Genomic DNA, 18,814 nt, shown 5'->3' on the forward strand with positions numbered 1-18,814 from the left:
ATGTCAATTAGTGAAGAATAACAATGAGGATGTTATAAGAAAAATGATAAACATTAAATAAATAGAAGTGTGTATATATGTTCTTGCAAACATGTACGGTTTGCAATATGTAAATAATGCTTTTTATGCTGTGTTAATTAAAGGACCCCCTACTATTTTTGATGGGTTCCATGGGATGTTTTACATCTACCTGAGCCACCACCAACTCAAGGAGAGAATGAAATGTGCAGTGTCCATAGGCCTGTGACTACCGATGCATTAAAGCTTACTGCCATAGTCTGGCTTACTTGTCATAAGGAATTTATGCCCCTGCAAGTGCCCATTAAAGTGCCAGCATGGGCATGGTCGCTGTGTTGCAGATGAGTATTGCAGCAGTGTATTTTACATTTTGGAGGTGCACTATTACCACAATTATACATGCCCAGTGCATGCTTTTAATGTTACTCTAAGGAATGGTATATGTGATACTCTGCCAACCTGTGCCATACATCTCAGCCTATGTTGCACTGTGTTAACTTCACACACTATTTTTTTTTCACAGGGCAGCACATTTCATTTGTACATTTTATTTATTTTCTTCTTGTTTCATTGTCTATGGCAGCAATATTGTAGAAGGATCAAAAGGGCAAATATCCTGGGTTCTGAGTACTCGAGGTAGCAATTTCTGCTAACTAATAAATAAAAAAAATATGCTGTGCAAATATTTCTTTATTTATTTATTGGCTGTGCAGGTGGGGAGGCAGTGCAAAGAAGGCAATTACAAGTCCTTTGGGTGGTGTGCACTCAAGATGAAGTTAAGGGGGTGTGAAGCGTGCTGGAGTGGCTTGAATGTACCTGCAGAAAGTATTTGCTATTTCCCACAGTGAACTGAGCAGATTATATATTTATTTTTTGTTGTTTGTTTGATGTTGTTTGTTTTGTTTAGTTTCATTTTTTGGCATTAGCTTATTTCAAATAAATTGATGGTTGTTGTGAGCATGCTATTAAATTTAGACAAAAATAAAAATGCCTGAGTTCATTACAGTCCTAACTCAGGTCACAGATTCCCAACAACCTGTTTTTCATTTTGGACCTGCCTTCTTAACCAACACAATTTTTCACTTGGAGTGTGCAGGGTAAGGTCAGAAATTAGGAAGAATCAGAGAAAATGTAAACAAACTGATTCTGATCTACACAACAGAGAATGAGAGGCATAAGTTTTCACATAAACAGAGAGACAGTAATTTAATTTCCTAAAGATAGTAACGTCATGGGCCATCAGCTTCAACTTCAACCTGATATCAAGAACAGAAGGAAGGTCATTTTTTTCTTTTCATTTCTCTTCAGACAGTCAGTGCTTTCAAGAAGGTTAAGAAATTATTAAATCATCATCTACAATAAGTGTTCCCATGCATGCAATCAGATAATAGGCAAATTGCAAAAAGAAAAATAATGTATATATGATCTTGGACAAGCCTTTGGAAAGTATAGTTGTTCTTTTTAAATGGTATGTCATGAATCATGCCACTAAAAGGGCCTTGGTAAGCATAGAAAAATGAATCCAGAAGAAACAATTATGCTTACATTAACTTGTGGATAACATTTTACAACTTTTTAAGTACTTTTTTGTGCACTCATGGATTACTGTGAAGTCTTCCCTTATATATCATTCTTCGGACACCCATAGTTTATCTCACAGAATAGATATCTGTTTAATTTAGAATGTTATAGATTTCTTACTAGACTACATTGATGTTAAGCACTATAAGCTACTAGAATTGATATCTAAATGTTTGGTGCTGTCCTATGTTGTTATATCTGCCCACTTTATTATAGTGACTAATGCATGAAATGATAAAGGTGAGGAAAATGAGCTTATATGATGAGCAATTAATGTGATATAATGATAAAAATATACAGTAACAGATATGCAACAAACATACCTGGTTTCACCACCTATTAAATTCAATGTAGGTAAAGGGGGAAATGAGTGAATGTATGTGTGTGTGTGTGTGTGTGTGTGTGTGTGTGTGTGTGTGTGTGTGTGTGTGTGTGTGTGTGTGTGTGTGAGAGAGAGATACAGGGAGAAAGGCAATCACTTTTATAAAGAAACACTGTGAAACAGGTACAATGTCATCTTACTGTAAAATGAAAACAAATAACTAAGCAAGTGATAATGTTGGCATTACATACCATGTCAGTCTGTCTGATTTCTGTGTGTGTGTGTGTCTGTGCATGATTACAAACTATCAAAGGTCAAGCCATCAAAGCAACACTATTTATTAAAGGAAAAATAAATGCAAAGCTTTCAAACTTACTAGTTCTTTTTAAATGCATTTGCTGCTGACTTTTTTCCATTGGGTCCACTTGGCCACTTTTAGAAGGTTTTTTTGGGACATGATTACAAACTATCTAGCTGCTGCTGTACAGAAAATGTGTAAACAGAAGCAGAACATTGTGCATGTTGTTTGAAAAGTATTTACACACCTTTCAACTTTGCGAACAAACCAAAAAGTGCACAAACTATATAACTAAAACCAAATAAATAATGGAGATGGATATAGAAAGGGCTTTTTTATTTATTATTAAGCGCATAGCCGGCCTTAGGCTTAGGCCAACTAGGCAGCCACCTAGGGCTCTGCTGTAGCAGGGGTGCTTTTCCAGTATTTATTTGGTGTAGGTAGACCAGGATGGGGGCACCTGGGTGGTGTGGGAGGTGCCATGGAGCTCTTTTGCCTAGGGCACCAACTGACCTAAGATGGCTGCTGGTTAAGCGCTTTTCATTTGTCTCAAATAGCAAACTTCATCAGAAAACAAACAACAACTAAAACCTTCCTTCTTATATACTTAAAATTGTGTCATTTCCTTTACAAACAGGAAGTGACATATTCAGTGCTTTTTTAAAAAACATATGACTCATATAAAAACATGTTGCTAAAGTACTGATGCAATATCTAATCATCTAAGCCAATATGCTCCATGAATAATTATATAGCAGACAATAAATAATTTTTATATATAAATATGTTTGTGTGTGTGTGTGTGTGTGTATCTATATATATATATATATATATATATATATATATATATATATATATATATATATATATATATATATATATATACAAATATTCATAGATTAAATGAAAAACTTACTACATCCATCATACTAGCAATGCATTTTCTATAAGACCCAATAATTAATAAAATAGTGATTGAGGTCTATACCATATTCTCGAAAGCTGACAATGTCGAATCTGACATTGCTGACATGAGAATATCGAACGATCAGAATCTCGAGCGTGTAAACGGAAATCTCCGTAAGGGGAGATTTCCATTTACTGCAATGTAATGCTGTCTCTGAGTTGGTATATTTAAGTAGCAGGGGGTGTGGGGGTGCAGCCTCCTTATGTGGTGGGTGCAGGGGGGCATGCCCCCCTGCTTAAACCCATTAGGGTACTTTTTTCTTTCCTTTTTTTTGTCTTTTTATAAGGTCGACGTTTGAAGACATCGACCATATGCTGTCGACCATATGTTGTTCGATGTTTTCAACTGTCAGTCTTATAATATAAACCCAATGATTGCTATATACTCTTGAAAAGACACAATACAAATATAAACATGCTAACCAATGACTAAACTGAAAATATTATAAATAATATTCTAGTTATTATTATTATTATTATTATTATTAATAATAATAATAATAATTCCTTACTTATTCACTTTCCTACCTTTTTACTTACTACCTAGCCAATACCTTTAACTTAAGTATACTATTAATAGTGCAGTAATCATTTAATCCTGGCCATTCACATGAATGTAGTTGCAGTTGCCAAACCAATTCAGCCTTTTCCAGCTGAATAGTCCAAGGTCTGCCACATCCTCTTCTTTAATCTGCTGTATTTTAAATATATATCTATCTATCTATATATATATATATATATATATATATATATATATATATATATATATATAGATATATATATATATATATATGTATATATGCTTTGCTCATGCATTTGTTAAAATGCCTATGCTCATATATTCTCTCTTTCAAACTTCTAGTTGGCATAAGGCAACACTTTTACTTCATAAAAATGCGTACTAAATGTTGTTATAAATGCAACTGATCAGTCATATTGCACTTGTTTAGTCCTTATCTGATGGTTCTCTCTATGGCAACTAAGAATGGGGTTAAAATGTCCATTCTCCCTCTTTATTCCCACTTCATTATGTATATCTTCCAACATACTTGTTGGATACCCTCTCTCGATGAACATCTTTTTAAGCAACCCGCATTCCTTACTAAAATCAACATCGACAGTTCCCATTCTTGCGGCCCGGACAGATTGTCCTTTTACCACTGCCTATTTATTTCCTATAGGATGTAAACTGGCAAAATGCAAAAAAGAATTTGAATAAGTCGATTGTCTATGAATTATTTATTTTATTTTATTTGTTTACTGGGATAGTCCGACTGGATATATGTCCATTTTCAGCAGAGGCCCTTGGAGAAAAGCTCCAAATCGACAAACTTACATAGATAACATTACAAAGTATAAATCAAAGTATAAAACAAGTGATTATCTACAATGATTAGTGGTGTTCCCTAACCGGGACTCACAATTCACTTGGGCAGACACATTTAAAATGCAAGACATATCAGATTGGTTGCATAGCTTGGTGAAGTGGTTACATATTGCAGTATATAGAGATTATGTTTTCAGTTTATAACTTAATCATTGTTGGCACACGGGCAAAGCCAGTTCTCTTTGAGATACCGTTTGAGGTTTTTTTTGAAGAGACTTATGGATGATTGTAGGGTTATATAACTTGTCAATGAATTCCAGGTTTTGCCAACAAACTTGGCAAACAGGGATTCACCAGCAGCATTATTAGCTTTGTGGGTTTGGACCAGAAGATTGTTGGCTGATCGTAGGGATCTTAAGTTGCTATATGGCTTAATGATATTTACAAGTGAGGGGGTATCCTCAGGGTGGCACAAAATTTTGTGTGCTATTAAGAGTTGATTAAATTGAATTAAGCTGGGCAGTTCTAGCCACTCTAGCTGTTTCAGGTTCTGACAATGGTGGGTTCTATAAGTAGAGCCAGTGGTGAATCTGGCAATATGGTTTTAGCTGTGGGGCAGCTTACATAGTTTGGATTTGTTAAGGTTTGAGTGTACTGGCGAGGCATATAAAAGAGTCGAGAGTAGGTGTAACTGGGCGATTGCAGTCCTAGCCATTGGGGTTAAAAATGTTTTGTTTCTATACAGTGATCCAGGCTTCTTATTGATGGTCTGTATGGTTTTGTTGACCTGTAGGTCAAATTTAAGTTTGTTGTCTATGATAACCCCTAGGAGCTTAGTGTGCAGATCTGGGGAGATAGTGGTACCATTGTTAGATGTGACAGAGAATGAAAGTGTGGCTGATCTACTAGTGGGGGTGAAGAGTAGAAGTTTAGTTTTATTGGGGTACAGCAGTAGGCATTGGTTGGCGAGCCATTTCTCAGTAGTGTTGAATGTATTTTGGGAAAGGATTTGCAGTTCGGATGGGGAGGTGGCTGAGCAGATCAGAGTGGAATCATCTGCATATTGAATATAACTGGCATTAGGGATAGCAGTGCGAAGGTTGTTGATAAAAATAGAGAAGAGTAGTGGACCTAGTATGGAGCCTTGAGGGACACCAAGTGTGAGAGGTTGCTGGCTGGAGAGTTTGCCCTGCCATAATACAGCCTGTTGTCCACCAGACAGGTAGGACTGGAACCACTGGATTGCGTGCTTATTGAGGGAAATAGACTTGAGAGAGAGAATGAGAAGTTCATGGTTGACCATGTCGAAGGCTTTTGATAGGTCAAGAAAGAGAGCGGAGGATAGCCAATTGTTATTCCTGTTTTGGTTTATGGCGTTAGTAAAGGAGAGGAGGGCTGAGGTAGTGCTATGGTGTGGCCTGAAGCCATGCTGGGAGTTGGATAGTAAGTTATTCTGTGTAAGGTACTGCATTAGTTACTTGTGTAGACATTTCTGCATTATTTTGGCTAATGGGGAAAGAATGGCAATGGGTCTTTAGTTGAATATGTCAGTAGAACTTCCACCTTTGTGGAGTGGGATGACATGGGATATTTTCCAGAGGGAGGGGATAGTGCTTTTGGATAAGGTTATGTTAATTAGGATAGATATGGGATATGCAATGGCATCTGCAGCTATTTCTAGGTACTCTGTAGGGAGGAGGTCAGCAGCGAGGGTGGTAGGTTTTAGTTTTTTTATAAGTGTTTTGATAAAACTACTGGATATCGGTTGGAAGCTAAATTGGGGGTGATGAGTGGGTAGTTTAGGGGTATGGTTTAGATTTGTGGGGGTTAGTTGATTTGCTAGGGATTGTATTGTTTCAGTGAAAAAGTTATTATAAGTGGCCGCTATGGTCTCAGGGGAGCTATTGGTGTGGTTAGCTGGGGTTGGGGTGGTAGAATGACCTGGATGTAGAAGTTGATTTAGGCCTGTCCAGAACTTTTGAGGGTGGTTTTGGTGTTTTTGTAGGAGGTTATGGTAAAAGCTTTTATTATCTAGTAAAATAGATTTTTTTGTATCATTCCTGAGTTGACGATATTTTAAATGGTCAAGTGGGGCTTTAGTTGATCTCCAGGTGGCCCAGGCCCTGTTTTTAGTTTTGATTTTAGATTTGGTATCTTTTTTGAGCTATGGTGCTGTGTTTGATCTACATTTTATTGTAAGTGCTGGAGCATTAGCATCAAGGATGCGTAGGAATTTAGTGTTAAAGTGAGCTATAGCCTCTTCTAGTGGTAGACTTGTTAGTTTTGACCAGTCAACTGCTTTTAGTTCATTTAGGAACATAGCAGCGTCAAAGTTTTTTCGGTTTCTAATTGTTTTATATTTGGTCTGGTGGGGGTTTTCTGCCTTATGTTTATATGATATAGGTTAGTAGATGGTCACTAAGGTCATCAGGGAGAGTGCCAGCTGTGCACATTTGGGGTTGGTTATTAACTAGGATCCAGTCTAGGATAATTTCCTGGTTGGTTGGTTTGTTTATTCTGGTGGGAGAGGTTACTGTCTGTTTAAACCCAGGTAAGTTTATAGGGGTGAGGGGGGGGGGTTCAGCAGAGCAGGGGTGCCAGTCGGTAATGAAGTCACCAAGAACTATGGTTTCTTGGGGATAGGTAGTGGATAACCAGTGAAGAATATCCTCCAAAGTATTTAAGTTGTTGCCTGGAGGAATATATGCACAGACGATGTTCAAGAATTTGTTATGGTTAATCTGTAGTTTGGTTATGAGGAGTTCTGCATTATTGAATTGGGGTGGTTGAATTGTTTCTCTATTAACAGTTAGAGTATTTTTGTATAGGACTACTATCCCACCTCCTTTCCTTGTAGTGTGGTCTAAGCAGTGATTATTATATCCTGGGGGTAGTATCTCATTATCAGTAGTACTCAGTTAGTACAGTCTAACCGGTGAATATTATATCCTGGAGGCAGTATCTCATTATCAGTAGTACTAGGTTAGTACGGTCTAACTGGGGAATATTATATCCTGAGGGTAGTATCTCATTATCAGTAGTACTAGGTTAATATGGTCTAACCAGAGAATATTATATCCTGGAGGTAGTATCTCATTATCAGTAGTACTAGGTTAGTACAGTCTAACCGGTGAATTTTATATCCTGGAGGTCATATCTCATTATCAGTAGTACTAGGTTAGTATGTTCTAACCAGTGAATATTATATCCTGGAGGTAGTAACTCATTATCAGTAGTACTAGGTTAGTATGGTCTAACTGGTGAATATTATATCCTGGAGGTAGTATCTCATTATCAGTAGTACTAGGTTAGTACGGTCTAACCGGTGAATATTATATCCTGGAGGTCATATCTCATTATCAGTAGTACTAGGTTAGTACGGCCTAACCGGTGAATATTATATGCTGGAGGTAGTATCTCATTATCAGTAATACTAGGTTAGTATGTTCTAACCGGTGAATATTATATCCTGGAGGTAGTATCTCATTATCAGTAGTACTAGGTTAGTACGGTCTAACCGGTGAATATTATACCCTGGAGGTAGTATCTCATTATCAGTAGTACTAGGTTAGTACAGTCTACCTGGGGAATATTATAGCCTGGAGGTAGTATCTCATTATCAGTAGTACTGGGTTAGTATGTTCTAACCAGTGAATATTATATCCTGGAGGTAGTATCTCATTATCAGTAGTACTAGGTTAGTATGTTCTAACCGGTGAATATTATACCCTGGAGGTAGTATCTCATTATCAGTAGTACTAGGTTAGTATGGTCTAACCAGTGAATATTATATCCTGGAGGTGGTATCTCATTATCAGTAGTACTAGGTTAGTATGGTCTAACCGGTAAATATTAAATCCTGGAGGTGGTATCTCGTTATCAATAGTACTAGGTTAGTATGGTCTAACTGGTGAATATTATACCATGGAGGTAGTATCTCATTATCAGTAGTACTAGGTTAGTATGGTCTAACCGGTGAATATTATATCCTGGAGGTAGTATCTCATTATCAGTAGTACTAGGTTAGTACGGTCTAACCGGTGAATATTATATCCTGGAGGTAGTATCTCATTATCAGTAGTACTAGGTTAGTACGGTCTAACCAGTGAATATTATAGCCTGGAGGTAGTATCTCATTATCAGTAGTACTAGGTTAGTACAGTCTAACTGGTGAATATTATATCCTGGAGGTAGTATCTCATTATCAGTAGTACTAGGTTAGTATGGTCTAACCGGTGAATATTATATCCTGGAGGTAGTATCTCATTATCAGAAGTACTAGGTTAGTACGGTCTAACCAGTGAATATTATATCCTGGAGGTAGTATCTCATTATCAGTAGGACTAGGTTAGTATGGTCTAACCGGTGAATATTGTATCCTGGAGGTAGTATCTCATTATCAGTAGTACTAGGTTAGTACGGTCTAACCGGTGAATATTATATCCTAGAGGTAGTATCTCATTATCAGTAGTACTAGGTTAGTATGTTCTAACCAGTGAATATTATAGCCTGGAGGTAGTATCTCATTATCAGTAGTACTAGGTTAGTACAGTCTAACCAGTGAATATTATATCCTGGAGGTAGTATCTCATTATCAGTAGTACTAGGTTAGTATGATCTAACCGGTGAATATTATATCCTGGAGGTAGTATCTCATTATCAGTAGTACTAGGTTAGTACGGTCTATCTGGTGAATATTATATCCTGGAGGTGGTATCGCATTATCAGTAGTACTAGGTTAGTACGGTCTAACCGGTGAATATTATACCCTGGAGGTAGTATCTCATTATCAGTAGTACTAGGTTAGTATGGTCTAACCGGTGAATATTATATCCTGGAGGTAGTATCTCATTATCAGTAGTACTAGGTTAGTATAGTCTAACCAGTGCATATTATATCCTGGAGGTAGTATCTCATTATCAGTAGTACTTGGTTAGTACAGTCTAACCGGTGAATATTATATCCTGGAAGTAGTATCTCATTATCAGTAGTACTAGGTTAGTACGGTCTAACCGGTGAATATTATATCCTGGGGGTAGTATCTCATTATCAGTAGTACTAGGTTAGTACGGTCTAACCAGTGAATATTATATCCTGGAGGTAGTATCTCATTATCAGTAGTACTAGGTTAGTACGGTCTAACCAGTGAATATTATAGCCTGGAGGTAGTATCTCATTATCAGTAGTACTAGGTTAGTATCGTCTAACCGGTGAATATTATATCCTGGAGGTAGTATCTCATTATCAGTAGTACTAGGTTAGTACGGTCTAACCAGTGAATATTATAGCCTGGAGGTAGTATCTCATTATCAGTAGTACTAGGTTAGTATGGTCTAACCGGTGAATATTATATCCTGGAGGTAGTTTCTCATTATCAGTAGTACTAGGTTAGTATGTTCTAACCAGTGAATATTATATCCTGGAGGTAGTATCTCATTATCAGTAGTACTAGGTTAGTACGGTCTAACCAGTGAATATTATAGCCTGGAGGTAGTATCTCGTTATCAGTAGTACTAGGTTAGTATAGTCTAACCGGTGAATATTATACCCTGGAGGTAGTATCTCATTATCAGTAGTACTAGGTTAGTACGGTCTAACCAGTGAATATTATAGCCTGGAGGTAGTATCTCATTGACAGTAGTACTAGGTTAGTATGTTCTAACCAGTGAATATTATAGCCTGGAGGTAGTATCTCATTATCAGTAGTACTAGGTTAGTATGTTCTAACCGGTGAATATTACATCCTGGAGGTAGTATCTCATTATCAGTAGTACTAGGTTAGTACGGTCTAACCAGTGAATATTATATCCTGGAGGTAGTATCTCATTATTAGTAGTACTGGGTTAGTACGGTCTAACCGGTGAATATTGTATGCTGGAGGTAGTATCTCATTATCAGTAGTACTGGGTTAGTACGGTCTAACCGGTGAATATTATATCCTGGAGGTAGTATCTCATTATCAGTAGTACTAGGTTTGTACGGTCTAACCGGTGAATATTATATCCTGGAGGTAGTATCTCATTATCAGTAGTACTAGGTTAGTATGGTCTAACCGGTGAATATTGTATCCTGGAGGTAGTATCTCATTATCAGTAGTACTAGGTTAGTATGGTCTAACCTGTGAATATTATATCCTGGAGGTAGTATCTCATTATCAGTAGTACTAGGTTAGTATGGTCTAACCGGTGAATATTGTATCCTGGAGGTAGTATCTCATTATCAGTAGTACTAGGTTAGTATAGTCTAACCAGTGAATATTATATCCTGGAGGTAGTATCTCATTATCAGTAGTACTAGGTTACTATGTTCTAACCGGTGAATATTATATCCTGGAGGTAGTATCTCATTATCAGTAGTACAAGGTTTGTATGTTCTAACCGGTGAATATTATATCCTGGAGGTAGTATCTCATTATCAGTAGTACTAGGTTAGTACAATCTAACCTGTGAATATTATATCCTGGAGGTAGTATCTCATTATCAGTAGTACTAGGTTAGTATGGTCTAACCGGGGAATATTATATCCTGGAGGTCATATCTCATTATCAGTAGTACTAGGTTAGTACGGTCTAACTGGTGAATATTATATCCTGGAGGTAGTATCTCATTATCAGTAGTACTAGGTTAGTATGGTCTAACCAGTGAATATTATATCCTGGAGGTAGTATCTCATTATCAGTAGTACTAGGTTAGTACGGTCTAACCGGTGAATATTATATCCTGGAGGTAGTATCTCATTATCAGTAGTACTAGGTTAGTACAGTCTAACCAGTGAATATTGTATCCTGGAGGTAGTATCTCATTATCAGTAGTACTAGGTTAGTATGATCTAACCGGTGAATATTATATCCTGGAGGTAGTATCTCATTATCAGTATTACTAGGTTAGTATGATCAAACCAGTGAATTTTGAATCCTGGAGGTAGTATCTCATTATCAGTAGTACTAGGTTAGTATGGTCTAACCTGTGAATATTATATCCTGGAGGTAGTATCTCGTTATCAGTAGTACTAGGTTAGTATGGTCTAACCGGTGAATATTATATCCTGGAGGTAGTATCTCATTATCAGTAGTACTAGGTTAGTACAGTCTAACCTGTGAATATTATATCCTGGAGGTAGTATCTCATTATCAGTAGTACTAGGTTAGTACGGTCTAACCGGTGAATATTGTATCCTGGAGGTAGTATCTCATTATCAGTAGTACTAGGTTAGTACGGTCTAACCGGTGAATATTATATCCTGGAGGTAGTATCTCATTATCAGTAGTACTAGGTCAGTATGTTCTAACTGGTGAATATTATAGCCTGGAGGTAGTATCTCATTATCAGTAGTACTAGGTTAGTACGGTCTAACCGGTGAATATTGTATCCTGGAGGTAGTATCTCATTATCACTAGTACTAGGTTAGTATGGTCTAACCGGTGAATATTATATCCTGGAGGTTGTATCTCATTATCAGTAGTACTAGGTTAGTATGTTCTAACCAGTGAATATTATATCCTGGAGGTAGTATCTCATTATCAGTAGTACTAGGTTAGTACGGTTTAACCAGTGAATATTATAGCCTGGAGGTAGTATCTCATTATCAGTAGTACTAGGTTAGTATGGTCTAACCGGTGAATATTATACCCTGGAGGTAGTATCTCATTATCAGTAGTACTAGGTTAGTATGTTCTAACCAGTGAATATTATATCCTGGAGGTAGTATCTCATTATCAGTAGTACTAGGTTAGTACGATCTAACTGGTGAATATTATATCCTGGAGGTAGTATCTCATTATCAGTAGTACTAGGTTAGTACGGTCTAACCAGTGAATATTATAGCCTGGAGGTAGTATCTCATTATTAGTAGTACTAGGTTAGTATGGTCTAACCGGTGAATATTATATCCTGGAGGTAGTATCTCATTATCAGTAGTACTAGGTTAGTACAGTCTAACCAGTGAATATTATATCCTGGAGGTAGTATCTCATTATCAGTAGTAATAGGTTAGTATGGTCTAACCGGTGAATATTATATCCTGGAGGTAGTATCTCATTATCAGTAGTACAAGGTTAGTATAGTCTAACCGGTGAATATTATATCCTGGTGGTAGTATCTTATTATCAGTAGTACTAGGTTAGTACAGTCTAACCGTTGAATATTATATCCTGGAGGTAGTATCTCATTATCAGTAGTACTAGGTTAGTACGGTCTAACCGGTGAATATTATATCCTGGGGGTAGTATGTCATTATCAGTAGTACTAGGTTAGTACGGTCTAACCAGTGAATATTATATCCTGGAGGTAGTATCTCATTATCAGTAGTACTAGGTTAGTACGGTCTAACCAGTGAATATTATAGCCTGGAGGTAGTATCTCATTATCAGTAGTACTAGGTTAGTACGGTGTAACCGGTGAATATTATATCCTGGAGGTAGTATCTCATTATCAGTAGTACTAGGTTAGTACGGTCTAACCAGTGAATATTATAGCCTGAAGGTAGTATCTCATTATCAGTAGTACTAGGTTAGTATGTTCTAACCAGTGAATATTATAGCCTGGAGGTAGTATCTCATTATCAGTAGTACTAGGTTAGTATGTTCTAACCAGTGAATATTATATCCTGGGGGTAGTATCTCATTATCAGTAGTACTAGGTTAGTACGGTCTAACCAGTGAATATTATATCCTGGAGGTAGTATCTCATTATCAGTAGTACTGGGTTAGTATGGTCTAACCGGTGAATATTATATCCTGGAGGTAGTATCTCATTATCAGTAGTACTGGGTTAGTACGGTCTAACCGGTGAATATTATATCCTGGAGGTAGTATCTCATTATCAGTAGTACTAGGTTAGTACGGTCTAACCGGTGAATATTATATCCTGGATGTAGTATCTCATTATCAGTAGTACTAGGTTAGTACAGTCTAACCGGTGAATATTGTATCCTGGAGGTAGTATCTCATTATCAGTATTACTAGGTTAGTATGATCTAACCAGTGAATTTTGTATCCTGGAGGTAGTATCTCATTATCAGTAGTACTAGGTTAGTATGTTCTAACCTGTGAATATTATATCCTGGAGGTAGTATCTCATTATCAGTAGTACTAGGTTAGTACGGTCTAACCGGTGAATATTATATCCTGGAGGTAGTATCTCATTATCAGTAGTACTAGGTTAGTACGGTCTAACCGGTGAATATTATATCCTGGAGGTAGTATCTCATTATCAGTAGTACTGGGTCAGTATGTTCTAACCGGTGAATATTATAGCCTGGAGGTAGTATCTCATTATCAGTAGTACTAGGTTAGTACAGTCTATCCGGTGAATATTGTATCCTGGAGGTAGTATCTCATTATCACTAGTACTAGGTTAGTACGGTCTAACCGGTGAATATTATATCCTGGAGGTTGTATCTCATTATCAGTAGTACTAGGTTAGTATGTTCTAACCAGTGAATATTATATCCTGGAGGTAGTATCTCATTATTATTAGTACTAGGTTAATACGGTCTAACCTGTGAATATTATAGCCTGGAGGTAGTATCTCATTATTAGTAGTACTAGGTTAGTACGGTCTAACCGGTGAATATTATATCCTGGAGGTAGTATCTCATTATCAGTAGTACTAGGTTAGTACGGTCTAACTGGTGAATATTATATCCTGGAGGTAGTATCTCATTATCAGTAGTACTAGGTTAGTATGGTCTAACTGGTGAATATTGTATCCTGGAGGTAGTATCTCATTATCAGTAGTACTAGGTTTTAGCCAGGTTTCCGTAAGACACATAAGGTCTGGGGAGAGGGTTACTAGGAGGGTGTGTAGGTTGGGAATCTTATTGTTAATACTTCTAATATTCAGGTGAAATGCTAGGAGGGAACTAGTGGGAGGAAAAATGGGTAGCTTGACTGTGGGGGTTGTGGTAGGTGAGTGAAGGTTATATGGTGTGGGTGGGCCAGGTTGGGCCGGGGTGGGTGGACCGTGGTTGGGATGAATGTCCCCATGTATTATAAGGTTGTAATGGCAAGATACTCTAAGCTTTAGGAGTTTGTTTATAAGTTATATGTCTTTGTCTTTCAGTTTATGTTTTGTGGCTTTACAGATGAGATATTTTATTGATGATGGTAGATTCGGTGTGCTGGGGATAGTAAATTGTTTGGTCTTATGCATGAAGTCATGAGTGGTTGTTTGACCATTTGGGTAGTAAATACCACTGTCAAGTTTTTGTTCATAAGAAGTAAGATGGTAAAATAGAAATAGTACAGGCAGTAGGGTGATTAGTATTGTTTTACTTGTTTGCATTTTGTTAGGAGGTGGGCCAGTTTTGATGGTTGACTGTGCTGACAGTGTTTGGAAGAATGGGAGAGAAGGAAATGGGTCAAGGGGGCAGGGCTGTTCAGTGATGTATGAGGTGCTGATTGGTACTTGACATGTGGGGGGTGGCTAATTTTAGTTTAAATGTAGCACTAGTGGGGGCAGGTGGAAATTGGGGTCAGGGAGGGGAGCGGAGCGAGCACGAGTGCAGCGGGGGCAAATGGAGCCGGGCTAACACTGATTCCCAAGGCTTTGGTATGTAAGGTTGTATGTTAAACAAACTTTTTGACTTTAAGTTTTAGTTAGTGTTATGCACCAAATTATAGACTATGTTAAAGCTGTAATTTAAACACTTGCAGGATATTTTGTCGCTGCATGGTATACTTTTTAGGGCTATATGTGGGATAGTAGAGTAAAAATTACAGTATTCAGGGTATTATTATGGGTTTGGGAATTAAGATACTAGGGGCAAAGTAGGTAATTTAAACAGCATGGAGGAAGCCAAATTACTGTGGGGACAGCCTAAAAGGTGCCTTTAGACCCAGGTCAGCACTATACAGTGCATAGGAATATTTTGTAGTACAGCATAAGATATTAACCTTTTTTAAATTGCAGGTCAGACTTCAGAGACTTGTGTACTAGTGTACAGTTTCTCAGGACAGCATCCTTTTCAGGCAGGAGACTCTTTTAGTGAGATAGTTTGAGGGGGTCTGCCTAGAAACAAAAATTATTAGGAGTGAGATCTTTATCAGCAGACATAACTTATTACCAAGCAAGCAGGCATTTTCACATTCACTTAAATTATAAGATATACGGTAAATCGGGAGCTCCGTAAAGCTATGAGGCCCAGTACTTGCTTGCTTTTCTCACCTTGTCCATACTTAAATTCACATCCAAAAATTAATTTCTTGCTTACCAAGATCATGAGTAAATTTTAAATAATCAGTGGTAGTATTACTATAGAACAAACAAATTACCAAGCATCTCTTCTTTCCCTTTCCATAATATAAAAATATCATCCGGGTATTGCAAATATAGACTGATATGCTCACTATAGTTGCCATTAAGAACAAACTTTTTCTCCCATACTACCATTATTAAATTTGCAAAGATGGTGCCACATGGGGAACCCATGGCAACCCCCACTTTTTGGAGGTAATATCCATCACCAAAGTTAATATCATTGTTTTTTAAAATAATATCAAATAAATCAATATACAGATTAACTTCATCATGTGGTACACCTTGTTCGTAAAGGTATTCTTCCATAGCCTGAATACCCTCCTGATGGGGGATGACGGAAACAAGGTATTTTATGTCCACAGTTAAAAACAATGTCTCATCTGAATATACAGTATTACTTATTAACTCCAAAAAATGCCATGAGTCTCTACAAATTTGTGCTTGTTTTTCTATAAAAATTCTTTAGCTTATAATCCAAGAATTTGGCGCAGGCATAAGTGACTGAGTTACGTACATCAACAATAGGATGAAGGGGAGGATTATAAATGTCTTTATGTATTTTTGGTCCTCCAGAAATAGTAGGAATGGTGTGGGAAATCATATTCAAATAATTGAATATGTAAATGTGTATCCTACCTTCCAAAAACATATCATTGAGTATAACATTGATTCTTCTATATGCTATATTTAGCTCATTTTTACTTTTACATAAGTATCAGTATTAAGTATGGCATTGATTCTTGCATTATAATCAAATGCATCCATCACTACTAACCCCCTCACTTATCCGGTTTCATTATTCTAATATTTTGTAGTTTTAGGAATGACAGTATCTGCTCTTCTTCCTTAGTTAAATTATTTTTGTTTTCATACTGCCTATTCCTTTTAGTCAATACATTCCTAATATCCAATTCACATATTTTTTCATATAATGCCAAAACTGGATGCAGGGGGGGCTGTTGAACGTGCTACTAATCCGTTGCTTTTTTTAAAGCTGTCTCGCTATGTTAAACTCCTTTAACATAGCGACACAGTGTGTAAAAAGCAACGGAGATCTTGCTTTCTCCGTTGCTTTTTTTTTAAACCTGTCTCGCTATGTTAAATGAGTTTAACATAGCGAGACAGCTTTAAAATAAGCAACGGAGATCTCTGTTGCTTATTTTAAAGCCGTCTCGCTATGTTAAACCCATTTAACATAGCGAAACAGCTTGTAAAAAGCAATGGAGATCTTGCTTTCTCTGTTGCTTTTTTCAAAACTGTCTCGCTATGTTAAATGGGTTTAACATAGCGAGACAGCTTTAAAAAAAGCAACTGAGAGATTCTCCGTTGCTTTTTTTAAAGCTGTCTCGCTATGTTAAACCCATTTAACATAGCGAAACAGTAAAAGGCAACGGAGATCTTGCTTTCTCCATTGCTTTTGCCCACAGCTCTGATGTACTGTGTAGGCATGCGCAGTACATCAGAACTTCCGCGGAATACCAGACAGCTGCGGAAGAGCAGCAAGGAGGCATTATACAATGCCATTATTTAAGAAAAGTAATTATTTTTTTTCTTAAATAATGTCATTGTATAATAGCAATAACCCACTTCTGGGTGTGGGTAAATCCAGCATTACCCACACCCAGGCGTGGGTTATTGCTATAGTAAATTACACTTAATAATGACAGTAATCAGGGCTGAAGATAACTGTATTGATATTTTACGTTGTGAGGGTATTCTATATTGTTATCTGTGCTAACATGAATGGCTGAAGTTTTGTAAGTACTTGTAAATAATTGTAAATTACCCTGTGTTATATATATGCCAGCATGTCTAGCTAGAATTTTGTAAGTAATTTTATGTTTTTTTGATTATTACTGGCAGACCAAATGTACATGTTTTTAAAAAGAATTCTGAAAGTAGTTTATGCCAGTCACCTGACCTAGATGTCATGTCATACCATTGTGTACCAGAGCTGAAAGGAATAGAATCTCCACAGCAGCTGTTTTGTTTATTTTTTAAAGTCTGATATGAGAGTAGAATTCTCATAACAGCTTTCTGTGACTTTAAAAAAATTCTGCTATAAAAGCAGGTTCTTAGTCAGTTAAAGTTGTTATTGTAGTTGCTCGGTTGATGTTCTTCGTCTTCCATTGCTGCAGTCCTGACTATAGGGTATAGTCCGCGTCCAGTCGGCCCGAATACCAGAGTATAAGGCTGACGTCGGTCAGAGCGCATTAGACTGACGTCAGTACGTCAGGGTACTAATGCGCATGACCGACGTCATATCCCCAGTCTTTTTTGCCGCATGGTCCGATGCAGAAGCAGTTTTGCGAGTGCAGGTTGGCGTACTGAAATACTTCCGAAACCGGAGTTTCAGACCGAAACAGAGTTGGCTAAGTACCCCGTTGGGGAACATTTTAGTTTTTTCTTGCCTCAGTATTTTACCGGATGTCAGAAAAAGTGAATAACTGTATTTCTTGTGGGAAACAGATACCTCATAGGGATTATCATACCTTGTGTATACCTTGTTTAGGGCCTGAGCACGACGTTGTTGGTTGCCGCTCTTGTGCTAGGTTTAACAAACGCACTATTAAGAGGAGGTTAGACTGTGCCAGGTTAGTGTTTGGGAAGCGTTGCAATTATAAAATGCCGTCGGATGCTCCGACGCCCGCTTCCTCCAAGAAGCGCAAGGATAAAACAGTGAAGCCTAGGGTTGAGGAACCGGCAGTCCCGGACGTCGGTTCTTTAGAAGGCTCAGTGGAGCCGGAGGTTTTGCCAGGAGTGTCTATGGAGTCCCAGGCAGAAACTATACTCTTACAGGATGTGCCTTCTCAGGAGGTAGGCCAGGCTGAGGGGGCTTCTCAGGTGACTGCTCTTCCCAAGGTAGTTAGGGCCTCTCCTTCTGTTGCCAAAACTTCTTTGAGAGGTAGGCCTTCTACAGCTTCAGTGGGGGCTTCTCCTAGCATTTCGGGTTCTGTACCTAAGAAACATATGCTTAAAATGGCAGAAGATTTGATTACTATGATTAGGGTTCTATGCCCCGCCTGATAAGAGGCCTAGGGTGG

The sequence above is a fragment of the Protopterus annectens genome, chromosome 2.part0, assembly GCF_019279795.1.
Source record: "Protopterus annectens isolate FY-2018-M chromosome 2.part0, PAN1.0, whole genome shotgun sequence".
NCBI classification, from domain to species: Eukaryota; Metazoa; Chordata; order Ceratodontiformes; family Protopteridae; genus Protopterus; species Protopterus annectens.